The sequence below is a fragment of the Sciurus carolinensis genome, chromosome 11 (genome assembly GCF_902686445.1).
Source record: "Sciurus carolinensis chromosome 11, mSciCar1.2, whole genome shotgun sequence".
NCBI classification, from domain to species: domain Eukaryota; kingdom Metazoa; phylum Chordata; class Mammalia; order Rodentia; family Sciuridae; genus Sciurus; species Sciurus carolinensis.
The window spans coordinates 95249414-95262034 of NC_062223.1; the positions used below are offsets into that span (position 1 = coordinate 95249414).

General features: G+C 37.7%; 1 pseudogene; it reads right to left on the reverse strand.

Moving 5' to 3' along the window:
- Positions 1-3331: 3331 nt before the first annotated feature.
- Positions 3332-12621, reverse strand: part of LOC124959634 (cardiolipin synthase (CMP-forming)-like) — a 30362-nt pseudogene continuing 21072 nt past the window's right edge.

Genomic DNA, 12621 nt, shown 5'->3' on the forward strand with positions numbered 1-12621 from the left:
AACTCTTTTATTACTCTGACATCTTTTAAAAAAGATTCTCAAGAACTTAAGGGCCATTGATAAACATATAGTTTCTCATTATTCATATATCACATGAGTACATGTAGCAATAATATTATAAACATTGCTATTTAAGAAACAGGATCAAGGTATGATGTCAATTACTGCCTCTTAAATGTCAAAGGGTAATGGACAGACTTTAATATTCCAGTTCCCTGTGTTACTTGTTATGCTAAAATATAAACAATATAGGCACCTGAGAGGTTGGAAGACTTAATCATGAATTCAAAAACCTTCTGTTTTATGTTTGATCATATTTATTGTTTTCAAATTTTTCTGCATTTAAAATTTCTTTGTAATTTTATTCATAGCTAAACATCATTTATTCTGTTGTTATTATAAGCAATCAAATATTAACCATGTGAATTGCTAATGTCCACATTCTAGAAGTCAAACATAAAACTGTTAAGTCAGGCAGGGAGGCTTTCGAGGGAGGGCGAGTGAGGGGAACAGGGCTGAAGCAGGGACGCGGAGCCCACATGCTCCTGCGGGCTCCCGGGAGCCCTTGCAGCCAAGGTCCTTCAATAGCCTGACCTGAAGGGTTAGTGCTCCAGAGGAACCAGAGGACCAACTTGGTCAAGATGGTTGAGAAGGCTGTTGGAACAGTGCTGGGATTTCCCACCAGGATGAGTATGATTGGCTGTGATTTTAGATCATAAAGCAGAAAATTGAAAACATGAAAGTAGACAGGACTGAACTGAAAAAGACGTACTGAGGCTCCTGCAGACTGCAGAGCCTTAATAGACAAACTCGAAGTTTGTAACGATGAGCAACTCCTCTTGGAACTACAACAAATCAAAACATGGAACATTGGAAAGTGCGAGTTATATCACTGGGTGGACCTGTTGGACCACTTTGATGGAATTCTGGCAGATGCTGGACAAACAGTGGAAGACATGTCATGGATGCTTGTATGTGATAGACCAGAAAGAGAGCAGCCAAGAATGCTTCTCTTGACTGTGTTGAACTTCACAGTCTTACTTATTGAGTACAACTTTTCCCAGCATCTGTACAGTTCCATAGAGCATTCGACAACTTTGTTGGCTTCCTCTGTTATGCAAGTGGTGCTGGAAGTCCTTAACCTTCTATATGTATTTAGCAAAAGATCAAACTACATTATACGTCTTGGATCTGACAAGAGGACCCCACTGCTAATAGGGTTGCAACATTTGGCAGAATCAGCCTCCTGGATCTGAATACCTTTGTCATCGTGCTTTGTGCAGTACACATGCATTCACTTACATGTTGAGCAATCAAGACTTAATTCTGTCAGTAAATCAAATTACAATTGGTTTCTCTAACTGTAAAACGGAAATTATAATATCTATAATATTATCATGGAAATCTGTAATATCTTGTGTTACTATGAATAGTACCCTAGAATAATCAACATTATGTAGATTCATCTTGCTGGCAAAACAAATTTTTCTTCTAATAAAAATGTGTCAGTATTTTAAAAATGTAGAAATACACAGAAGAATATTTATAATCATGCTTTTTATCATTTGGTACTTTTTCTTAGTCTTTATTATGTATATTTCATTAAATGAATCAGCTCATGATACATGTAGTTTTATATCTAGGTTCATTTACTAAATTTATCAGCATCGGTGTTATTCCATATTAACTTTGTAAAAGTTTTTAAGAATTTGTTTTTTATATTTAATACAATGGTACTATCTCATAAATGTAGCAATCACCTTTCATGAATCAAGTTTGGGTTGGCCTGTTTTTTTAAGGATATAAGCTTATAACGTTCAAATTAGAGTGACTTGGTTTTTATTAAATCACAAAAGTTAGATATGTGGAAACAAATAGAAATATTCTAAAGTTGGGACAATGGAAGCAATAAAAGGAAAGTAATTGTGCTGATGAAGGCTTTTAAGCTTATTCTGCCTTGTAAATTTACATCTTTAGTTTGACTTCCCTGTCTCTTCTATATTGTCTCTATCCTCTGTACACCCTTATCCTGTGGTTTTCAGCAAATTACATGTCTTTGCTGGAAGTCTGGGAATAATCAAGAAAATACTGGGAATGTAATGAAGTACTTACTTATGGTAAAGATGACATTTTATATTATCAGAAGGAAAATATATTATTTGATGAATGTTATTTATTTATTTAGGTACCACTGATTGAACCCAGGAGTGCTTAACCACTGAGCCACATCCATAGCCCTTTTTAAAATATTTTATTTAGGGACTTGTTTCACTAAGTTGCTTTGGGCCTTGCTAAATTGCTGAGGCTGACTTTGAACTCACAATCCTCCTACCTCAGCCTCCTGAGGCACTGGGATTACATTGTGTGCACCAATGCACCCAGCTGATGAATGATATTTTAACAGCTTCCTCACTGTCCAGGGGCAATTAAGAGAGATCCTACCTCATCGGTGTAAAATTAGGGTAATATTAAAGAGTTCAGTGTTTAAAAACATGAATCTATAAAAGCATTGATAGATAGAAAGTATAACTGCATGCTTTTATGTTGTTCGGAATAGGGAAGATCTTTTTAGGAACAAGATTAATACCATGACAGAAGAAAAATTTTTTTCTATTACAGTTTGACCCTCTTCTGTGTGTGAATATTTTAAATACTGTCAAATGATGTCAACAGTGGTTATCTCAGGTTTCTTCGTATTTCTTATTATTTGGGTAATTTCTAATACTTTTCTATTATGAATAATGCCATAGTGAATACCTTTTTTTTTTTGGTGAATACCTTTAATGCATGAATAGTTGACCATATTTTATAATAGGTGTTTTTCATTGAGTTCTTACTAAATATTGGACCTGTTTAAAATAAAAAAACTGTTAAGCCAAATGGTACAGGATATATATTTAAATCCACAAAATTTCTTAATGGTTTGTAAACTAAGTTTTATTTAAAGAATGGTGTCAATTCTTTACTTTTCATCCTCTGAACACTTGCTTTTTGGAACAATATATGAAAAAATGACTGACAAAAGTTGGAGTAGTTGATATTTTGTAAATCGACAAAAAATTTAAATTATAATTTTATTTGTGTTTAAAAATACTCTGGAAATTCTACATATGCTCATGATCAAATTCATTTTCAACAGACATTACTTCCATTTTGATTATGTGGTTTGATTTAACACAGACATTTTCAATTTGATCACCAAAATGGGAAATGCCCATAGATTTCCAAATGGCCTTTATACCAGTGATGCATTATTACTTCCTTGATAATAATGAGCGGTAGCTTTCCTCAACCTCTTTTCTCCTGCCCAACTTTCTGAGCACAGTAGTACCTATATACTGATGCAGTATGAACACCTTGGTATCTGAAGATAAATACTGCCCACATAGTTGAAAATCAGAGCTGCCAAAGAAACTGCCACCAAGATCAACTGACTGTTGATCTTGCTGATGAATGTTGGCTTTAATTTACTGGTGATAGAACAAGAATCAAAATACTCAGCATGCGTTCTTGGTGTTGGAAGAGTTCAGCTTTACACCTTTTTAAAATTTTTTTTAAATTTTTTTAATTTTTTAATTTTTATTTTTTTTATTATTGTAAACAAATGGGATACATGTTGCTTCTCTGTTTGTACCTGGCATAAAGGCATACCATTTGTGTAATCATAAATTTACATAGGGTAATGTTGTTTGATTCATTCTGTTATTTTTTCCCCTTCTCCCCCACCCCTCCCACCCCTCTTTTCCCTCTATACAGTCCTTCCTTCCTCCATTCTTGCCCCCCTCCCTAACCCTAACTCTAACCCTAACACTAACCCCTCCCACCCCCCATTATGTGTCATCATTCACTTATTAGCGATATCATTCGTCCATTGGTTTTTTGAGATTGGCTTATCTCACTTAGCATGATATTCTCCAGTTTCATCCATTTGCCTGCAAATGCCATAATTTTATCATTCTTTATGGCTGAGTAATATTCCATTATATATATATATATATGTATATATACCACAGTTTCTTTATCCATTCATCAGTTGAAGGACATCTAGGTTGGTTCCACAATCTGGCTATTGTGAACTGAGCAGCTATGAACATTGATGTAGCTATATCTCTGTAATATGCTGATTTTAAGTCCTTTGGGTATAGGCCAAGGAGTGGGATAGCTGGGTCAAATGGTGGTTCCATTCCAAGTTTTCTAAGGAATCTCCACACTGCTTTCCAGAGTGGCTGCACTAATTTGCAGCCCCACCAGCAATGTATGAGTGTACCTTTTGCCCCACATCCTCGCCAACACCTGTTGTTGCTTGTATTCTTGATAATTGCCATTCTAATTGGGGTGAGATGGAATCTTAGGGTGGTTTTGATTTGCATTTCTCTTATTACTAGAGATGTTGAACATTTTTCCATATGTTTGTTGATTGCTTGTATATCTTCTTCTGTGAAGTGTCTATTCATTTCTTTAGCCCATTTGTCAATTGGATTATTTACATTCTTGGTGTAGAGTTTTTTGAGTTCTTTATAGATTCTGGAGATTAGTGCTCTATCTGAAGTATGATTGGCAAAGATTTTCTCCCACTCTGTAGGCTCTTTCTTCGCATTGCTGATAGTTTCCTTTGCTGAGAGAAAGCTTTTTAGTTTGAATCTATCCCAGTTATTAATTCTTGCTTTTATTTCTTGTGCTATGGGAGTCCTGTTGAGGAAGTCTGGTCCTAAGCCGACATGTTGAAGCTCTGGACCTACTTTTTCTTCTATAAGATGCAAGGTCTCTGGTCTGATTCCTAGATCCTTAATCCATTTTGAGTTTAGTTTCGTGCATGGTGAGAGATATGGGTTTAGTTTCATTCTGTTGCATATGGATTTCCAATTCTCCCAGCACCATTTGTTGAAGAGGCTATCTTTTCTCCATTGCATATTTTTGGCCGAGCTTTACACCTTTTGAAATTATCATATAAATAAGAAAATGTGGAATAAGATCTGCATAAGTCAAGGTGATATATGTGGTACTGATAGGTATTTTATTATCAAGTGGGTAAAGAACATTTCTCAAAGCTTATTTTTGATTGACCTGATTCTGAGCAATAAAGCCATTCAATGAATCAGCTTACTCAGCTAAAGGAAAACTTAAAGTGCAATAGTAAGATCTCTAAGAATTAAATATCCCAAACTGGGGCCAAGACAATCCTACTCAAAGACAAGGTATTTGGGACTGTCCATGGGTTTTCATGCAGACTTGGTGGTACTCCCTGGTCCTCAGTAGGGGTGTGGGGACTACCTTCCCTGTGACTGGGTTGTGGTCCCTCCCAATTAAAATTTTAACTTTTTTTTTTTTTTTAAACCAGGGATCGAACTCAGGGGCACTTAATCACTGAGCCATATCCCCAGTCCTTTTTATATTTATTAACTTTTGAGACAGGATCTCACTAAGTTGCTTCGGGCCTCACTAAGTTGCTGAGGCTAGCTTTGAAATTTGCAATCTTCCTTCCTCAGTCTCCTGATATGCTGGGATTACAGGTGTGTGCCACAGCTAAAATTTTATGTTTTATCACACAGCTGATTTATTTTCTCTTCAGGTGTCTAATAAGCTATTTGCCTCATCCACTGTTTGTAATTCCAATGACTGTATTTATTTGTAGAAATCCTATTTTAAAAAACCTAACCATTGCTTTTTATAGTTACATTTTTTCCTAATAAATTATCCATTAATTAATTTAAATATACTCACCTCAAATGTTTTATATCATCATTCTATTGTCTCAATTTTTTCACATGCTAACCCTGTTGTTTGCTATGTTGCTAACTAGTTCATCTGGTGAATTTTTTCCATGTGTGTTTTTAGCATTTTGATTGACTCATTTATTTTTTTCCATAAGAAATCTTTGTGGCCCGAGTTGTGAGATTCTCCTGCCAGAAAGATTTTTTTTGGGGGGAGGCATTTAATTCTAACTAAATCAAATCAATTTGTCGTAGTTTGAGTTTAGCTTGAGTGTGTCCCCCCAGCATTTGTGAGATGGAAATTTGGTTCCCACCATGGCAATATTGAAGTGGTGGGACCTTTTTTTTTTTCTTTTTTTTTTATTATTATTGTATACAAATGGGATAAATGTTGTTTCTCTATTTGTACATGGAGTCAAGGCATTCCATTTGTGTAATCATACGTTTACATAGGGCAATGATGTTTGATTCATTATTTTTTTCCCTTCCCCCCATCCCTCCCACCCCTCTTTTCCCTCTATAAGTCCTTCTTTCCTTCATTCTTACCACACTCCTTATCCCTAACCCTAAACCTAACCCTAACCCTAATGCTAACCCTTCCCACCCCCCAATATATGTCCTCATCCGCTTATCAGCGAGATCATTCGTCCTTTAGTTTTTTGAGATTGGCTTATCTCACTTAGCATGATATTCTCCAATTTCATCCATTTGCCTTCAAATGCCATAATTTTATCATTCTTCATTGTGGAGTAATATTCCATTGTATATATATGCCACAGTTTCTTTATCCATTCATCAACTGAAGGGCATCTAGGTTGTTTCCACATCTGGCTATGGTGAATTGAGCAGCAATGAACATTGATGTGGCTGTATCTCTGTAGTATGCTGGTTTTAAGTCCTTTGGGTATAGGCCAAGGAGTAGGATAGCTGGGTCAAATGGCGTTTCCATTCCAAGCTTTCTGAGGAATCTCCACACTGCTTTCCAGAGTGGCTGCACTAATTTGCAACCCCACCAGCAATGTATGAGTGTTCCTTTTTCACCACATCCTCGCCAACACCTATTGTTGCTTGTGTTCTTGATAATTGCCATTCTAATTGGGGTGAGATGAAATCTTAGGGTAGTTTTGATTTGCATTTCCCTTATTACTAGGGATGTTGAACATTTTTTTCATATATCTGGTGATTGCTTGTACATCTTCTGTGAAGTGTCTGTTCATTTCCTTAGCCCATTTGTTGATTGGGTTATTTGTATTCTTCGTGTAGAGTTTTTTGAGTTCTTTATAGATTCTGGAAATTAGCGCTCTATCTGAAGTATGGTTGGCAAAGATATTCTCCCACTCTGTAGGCTTTCTCTTCACATTGCTGATAGTTTCCTTTGCTGAGAGAAAGCTTTTAGTTTGAATCTATCCCAGTTGTTGATTCTTGCTTTTATTTCTTGTGCTATGGGAGTCCTGTTAAGGAAGTCTGATCCTAAGCCAACAAGTTGAAGATTTGGACCTACTTTTTCTTCTATAAGGTGCAGGGTCTCTGGTCTGATTCCGAGGTCCTTGATCCATTTTGAGTTGAGTTTTGTGCAGGGTGAGAGATAGGGGTTTAATTTCATTCTGTTGCATATGATTTTCCAGTTTTCCCAGCACCATTTGTTGAAGAGGCTATCTTTTCTCCATTGCATATTTTTGGCCCCTTTGTCTAGTATGAGAAAATTGTATTTATTTGGGTTTGTGTCCATGTCCTCTATTCTGTACCATTGATCTACCTGTCTATTTTGGTACCAATACCATGCCGTTTTTGTTACTATTGCTTTGTAGTAGAGTTGAAGATCTGGTATTGCAATACCCCCTGTTTCGTTCTTGCTACTTAGGATTGCTTTAGCTATTCTAGGTTTTTTATTCTTCCAGATGAATTTCATAATTGCTTGCTCTATTTCTGCAAGGTACATCATTGGGATTTTAATTGGAATTGCATTGAATCTGTATAGCACTTTTGGTAGTATGGCCATTTTGACAATATTAATTCTGCCTATCCAGGAACATGGGAGATCTTTCCATCTTCTAAGATTTTCTTTAATTTCTTTCTTTAGTGTTCTGTAGTTCTCATTGTAGAGGTCTTTCACCTCTTTTGTGAGATTGATTCCCAAGTATTTTTTTTTTTCGATGCTATGGTGAATCGGGTAGTTTTCCTAATTTCTCTTTCTGAGGATTCATCACTTATGTACAAAAATGCATTGGATTTATGAGCATTGATCTTGTAACCTGCTACTTTACTGAATTCACTTATGAGTTCTAAAAGTTTTCTGGTGGAATTTCCAGGTCCTCTAAATATATAATCATGTCATCAGCGAACAGGGATAGTTTGAGTTCTTCTTTTCCTATTCGTATCCCTTTAATTTCTTTGGTTTGTCTGATTGCTCTGGCTAGAGTCTCAAGGACGATGTTGAATAGAAGTGGTGAAAGAGGGCATCCCTGCCTTGTTCCAGTTTTTAGGGGGAATGTTTTCAGTTTTTCACCATTTAGAATGATATTGGCCATGGGCTTAGCGTAGATTGCTTTTATAATGTTAAGGAATGTTCCCACTACCCCAATTTTTTCTAGTGTTTTGAGCATGAAGTGGTGCTGTATTTTATCGAATGCTTTTTCTGCATCTATTGAAATAATCATGTGATTCTTAACTTTAAGTCTGTTGGTAAGGTGAATGACATTTATTGATTTCCGAATGTTGAACCAACCGTGCATCCCTGGGATAAAACCCACTTGATCGTGGTGCACTATCTTTTTAATATATATTTGTATGCGATTTGCTAAAATTTTGTTGAGAATTTTTGCGTCGATGTTCATTAAGGATATTGGTCTGAAATTTTCTTTCCTCGATGTGTCTCTGTCTGGTTTAGGTATCAGGGTGATATTGGCTTCATAGAATGAGTTTGGGAGGGTTCCCTCCTCTTCTATTTCATGAAATACTTTCAGGAGTATTGGAATGAGCTCTTCTTTAAAGGTTTTGTAGAACTTGACTGAGAACCCATCTGGTCCCGGACTTTTCTTTGTTGGTAGGCTTTTGATGACCTCTTCTATTTCATTGCTTGAAATTGGTTTATTTAAGTTGTGTATGTCCTCCCCGTTCAGTTTAGGTAATTCATAGTCTCTAGAAATTTGTTGATGTCTTCAAGGTTTTCTGTTTTGTTGGAGTATTGATTTTCAAAATAGCTCCTAATTATGTTTTGTATTTCAGTCGTGTCTGTTGTGATGTTTCCTTGTTCATTCCAAATTTTAGTAATTTGAGTTTTCTCCCTCTTTGTTAGTGTGGCTAAGGGTTTATCAATTTTGTTTATTTTTTCGAAGAACCAACTGTTTATTTTGTTAATTTTTCCAATTGTTTCTTTTGTTTTAATTTTGTTGATTTTGGTTCTGATTTTAACTATTTCCTGTCTTCTACTACTTTTGGTATTGGTCTGCTCTTCTTTTTCTAGCGCTTTGAGCTGTAGTGGTAAGTCATTTATTTTTTGATTTCTACTTCTTTTTTTGAATGCGCCCCATGAAATAAATCTTCCTCTAAGTACTGCTTTCATAGTGTCCCAGAGATTTTGATATGATGTGTCTTTGTTCTCGCTTACTTCTAAGAATTTTTTTATTTCCCTCCTGATGTCTTCTGTTATCCATTCATCACATAACAGTGTATTATTTAATCTCCAGGTATTGGAGAAGTTTCTGTTTTTTATTCTGTCATTTATTTCTAATTTCAATCCATTATGATCTGATAGAGTACAAGGTAGTATCTCTATCTTCTTGTATTTGCTAACAGTAGCTTTGTGGCATAAATATGGTCTATTTTAGAGAAGGATCCATGTGCTGCTGAGAAGAAAGTGTATTCGTTCTTTGTTGGATGGTATATTCTATATATGTCTGTTAAGTCTAAATTGTTGATTGTGTTATTGAGATCTATGGTTTCTTTATTCAATTTTTGTTTGGACGATCTATCCAGTGGTGAGAGAGGTGTGTTAAAATCGCATAGATATTGTGTTGTGGTCTATTTGATTTCTGGAATTCAGAAGGATTTGTTTGATGTACGTGGATGAGCTAATGTTCAGGGCATAGATATTTATGATTGTTATGTCTTGCTGATTTATGCTTCCCTTAAGCAGCATGTAATGTCCTTCTTTATCCCTTCTGACTAGTTTTGACTTGAAGTCCACATTATCTGAAATGAGGATGGATACTCCAGCTTTTTTGCTGTGTCCGTGTGCATGGTATGTTTTTCCCCATCCTTTCACCTTTAGTCTATGGGTATCTCCTTCTATAAGATGAGTCTCTTGCAGGCAGCATATTGTTGGATTTTTCTTTTTAATCCAATCTGCCAGTCTATATCTTTTGATTGATGAGTTCATGCCATTAACATTCAGGGTTATTATTGTGATATGATTTGTATTCCCAGTCATTTGACTCATATTTGTTTTTTGACATGATTTGGTTTCTCCTTTATTTGGCTATTCATTTAGGCTAGCGCTTCCTGTTGCTGATTTGCATCGTTGTTTTCATCTCTTCCTCATGGAATATTTTGCTGAGAATGTTCTGTAATGCTGGCTTTCTTTTTGTAAATTCCTTTAGCTTTTGTTTATCATGGAAGGATCTTATTTCATCGTCAAATTTGAAGGTAAGTTTTGCTGGGTATAAGATTCTTGGTTGGCATCCATTTTCTTTCAGGGCTTGGTAAATGTTGTTCCAGGCCCTTCTAGCTTTTAGGGTCTTCACTGAAAAATCTGCTGATATTCTTATTGGTTTCCCTCTGAATGTAATTTGATTCTTTTCTCTCACGGCCTTTAAAATTCTGTCTTTATTTTGTATGTTAGATATCTTCATAATAATGTGCCTTGGTGTGGGTCTGTTGTAATTTTGTATATTTGGAGTTCTATAAGCCTCTTGTACTTGGTTTTCCATTTCATTCTTCAGATTTGGGAAATTTTCTGATATTATTTCATTGAATAGATTGTTCATTCCTTTGGTTTGTTTCTCTAAGCCTTCCTCAATCCCAATAATTCTCAAATTTGGCCTTTTCATGATATCCCATAATTCTTGTAGATTCTGTTCATGATTTCTTACCATCTTCTCTGTTTGGCCAACTTTGTTTTCAAGATTAAATATTTTTTCTTCAATGTCTGAGGTTCTGTCTTCCAGGTGTTCTACCCTATTGGTTATGCTTTCTATGGAGTTTTTAACTTGGTTTATTGTTTCCTTCATTTCAAGTATTTCAGTTTGCTTTTTTTTCAGTATCTCTAACTCTTTATTGAAATGATCTCTTGCTTCCCGTATTTGGTCTTTTAACTGTTGATTGGTGCGATCATTTAATGCCTGCATTTGCTCTTTCATCTCCTCCTTCAATGCCTGCATTTGCTCTTTCATCTCCTCATTCGCTTCTCTGATTGTTTTAATTATGTACATTCTGAACTCCCTTTCTGACATTTCTTCTGCTGTGCTGTCATTGGGTTTTATTGATGTAGTATCTAGGTTTGTTTGGGACATTTTCTTCCCTTGTTTTCTCATTTTGGACAGATGTCAGTGGAAATCTTAGATATTGCAGATTTTCTCTATTGGCTTATAGTGTCCCTGTAGATTTCCAGTGTATCACCTCCCAGCCTTCAGTAGCCTGAAGTCTTGGAGGAACTTGATAATGCAGTGCTTCCAAAGAAAGCTGCCCCTAGCCCCTACTGGTTGCAGGGCTTGGAGCTGACTCTGTGTGGAAAGGCTCTCACTGGGGGCCTGCACCGTGCAGCTGGCCGTGTGGGGGGAGCCCACCGCCGGAGTGTGGAAGGCTACCTTGGGAAGACTCTAGCTGCCCTACCCTGCTATGATAAGCCACCCCTATCTGTGCCTGCCACCCAGGCCAAGTTTCGCCCAGTGGTGGAGACTCACCCCGTGACTCTATTTTTGTCCAAGTCTCTCAATGCTTCCCCTTCTTGAGTCCTGGGTTCTGGAGCGACTGGAGATGCAGTCACCATCTAGGTCGCCATCTTGGATCGCCCCGTGGAAAGAGCCTGCAGCTGGAGTGGGCAGAGCCGCTTGAAGAAGTCTCTGGCTGCCCTGCCCTGATCCCAGAGTCTGCTTGTGGATCGAAGCTCTCCGTTGGCTCGGGGACTTGTGGCTGTCTCTATGTAGAAAGGCTCTCACTGGGCGGTCTGTTCTGAGAAGCTAGCCTTGAAAGGCACCTCCCACCGCAGGGGTCCAGGCTGCTTGGGGAGGTTGCTGGCTGCCCTGTCCTGGTTCCTGAAGCCACTTGTGGGCCAGAGTATGCCGCACTGGCTCCGGGACTTGGAGCTTGTTCTGATCAGAAAGGCTCTCAGTAGGGGGCCTGCTCCGAGAACCTGGAGAAGCTGTCTGTGTGGGAGGGGCCCAGTGCTGGAGTGCGCAGGGCTGCCTGTGGAAAAGACTCTAGCTGCCCTGCCCTGCTCCGATAAGCCACCTCTATCTGGGCCTGCCACCCGGGCCGAGCTTTACCCAGTGGGGGAGACTCACCCTGTGACTCTATTTTTGTCCAAGTCTCTCAATGCCTCCCCTTCTTAACTCCTGGGTTCTGGAGCGACTGGGGATGCAGTCCCCCTCTAGTCCGCCATCTTGGATCGCCCCCATGGTGGGAGCTTTAAGAAGTGGGGCCTAGTGGGTGGTCACTAGGTCATGAGAGCCTCATCCTTGGAAAAAAATAGAGTTCTCAGGGACCCCAGTCTATTCCTGCAAGAATGGTTTGATATGAAATGATCAGGGCTAGTCTCTGAATTTCTCTTTGGCCACTGTTTTACCGTGATTGCTCTCTCACACACACCCACTGTTGTGATACCATCCACTATGAGACATTTGCCAGAACTGAGTGGATGCTGGCACCATGTTCTCAATTTTCTAGAACTGTGAGCTAAATAAACTTAATATCT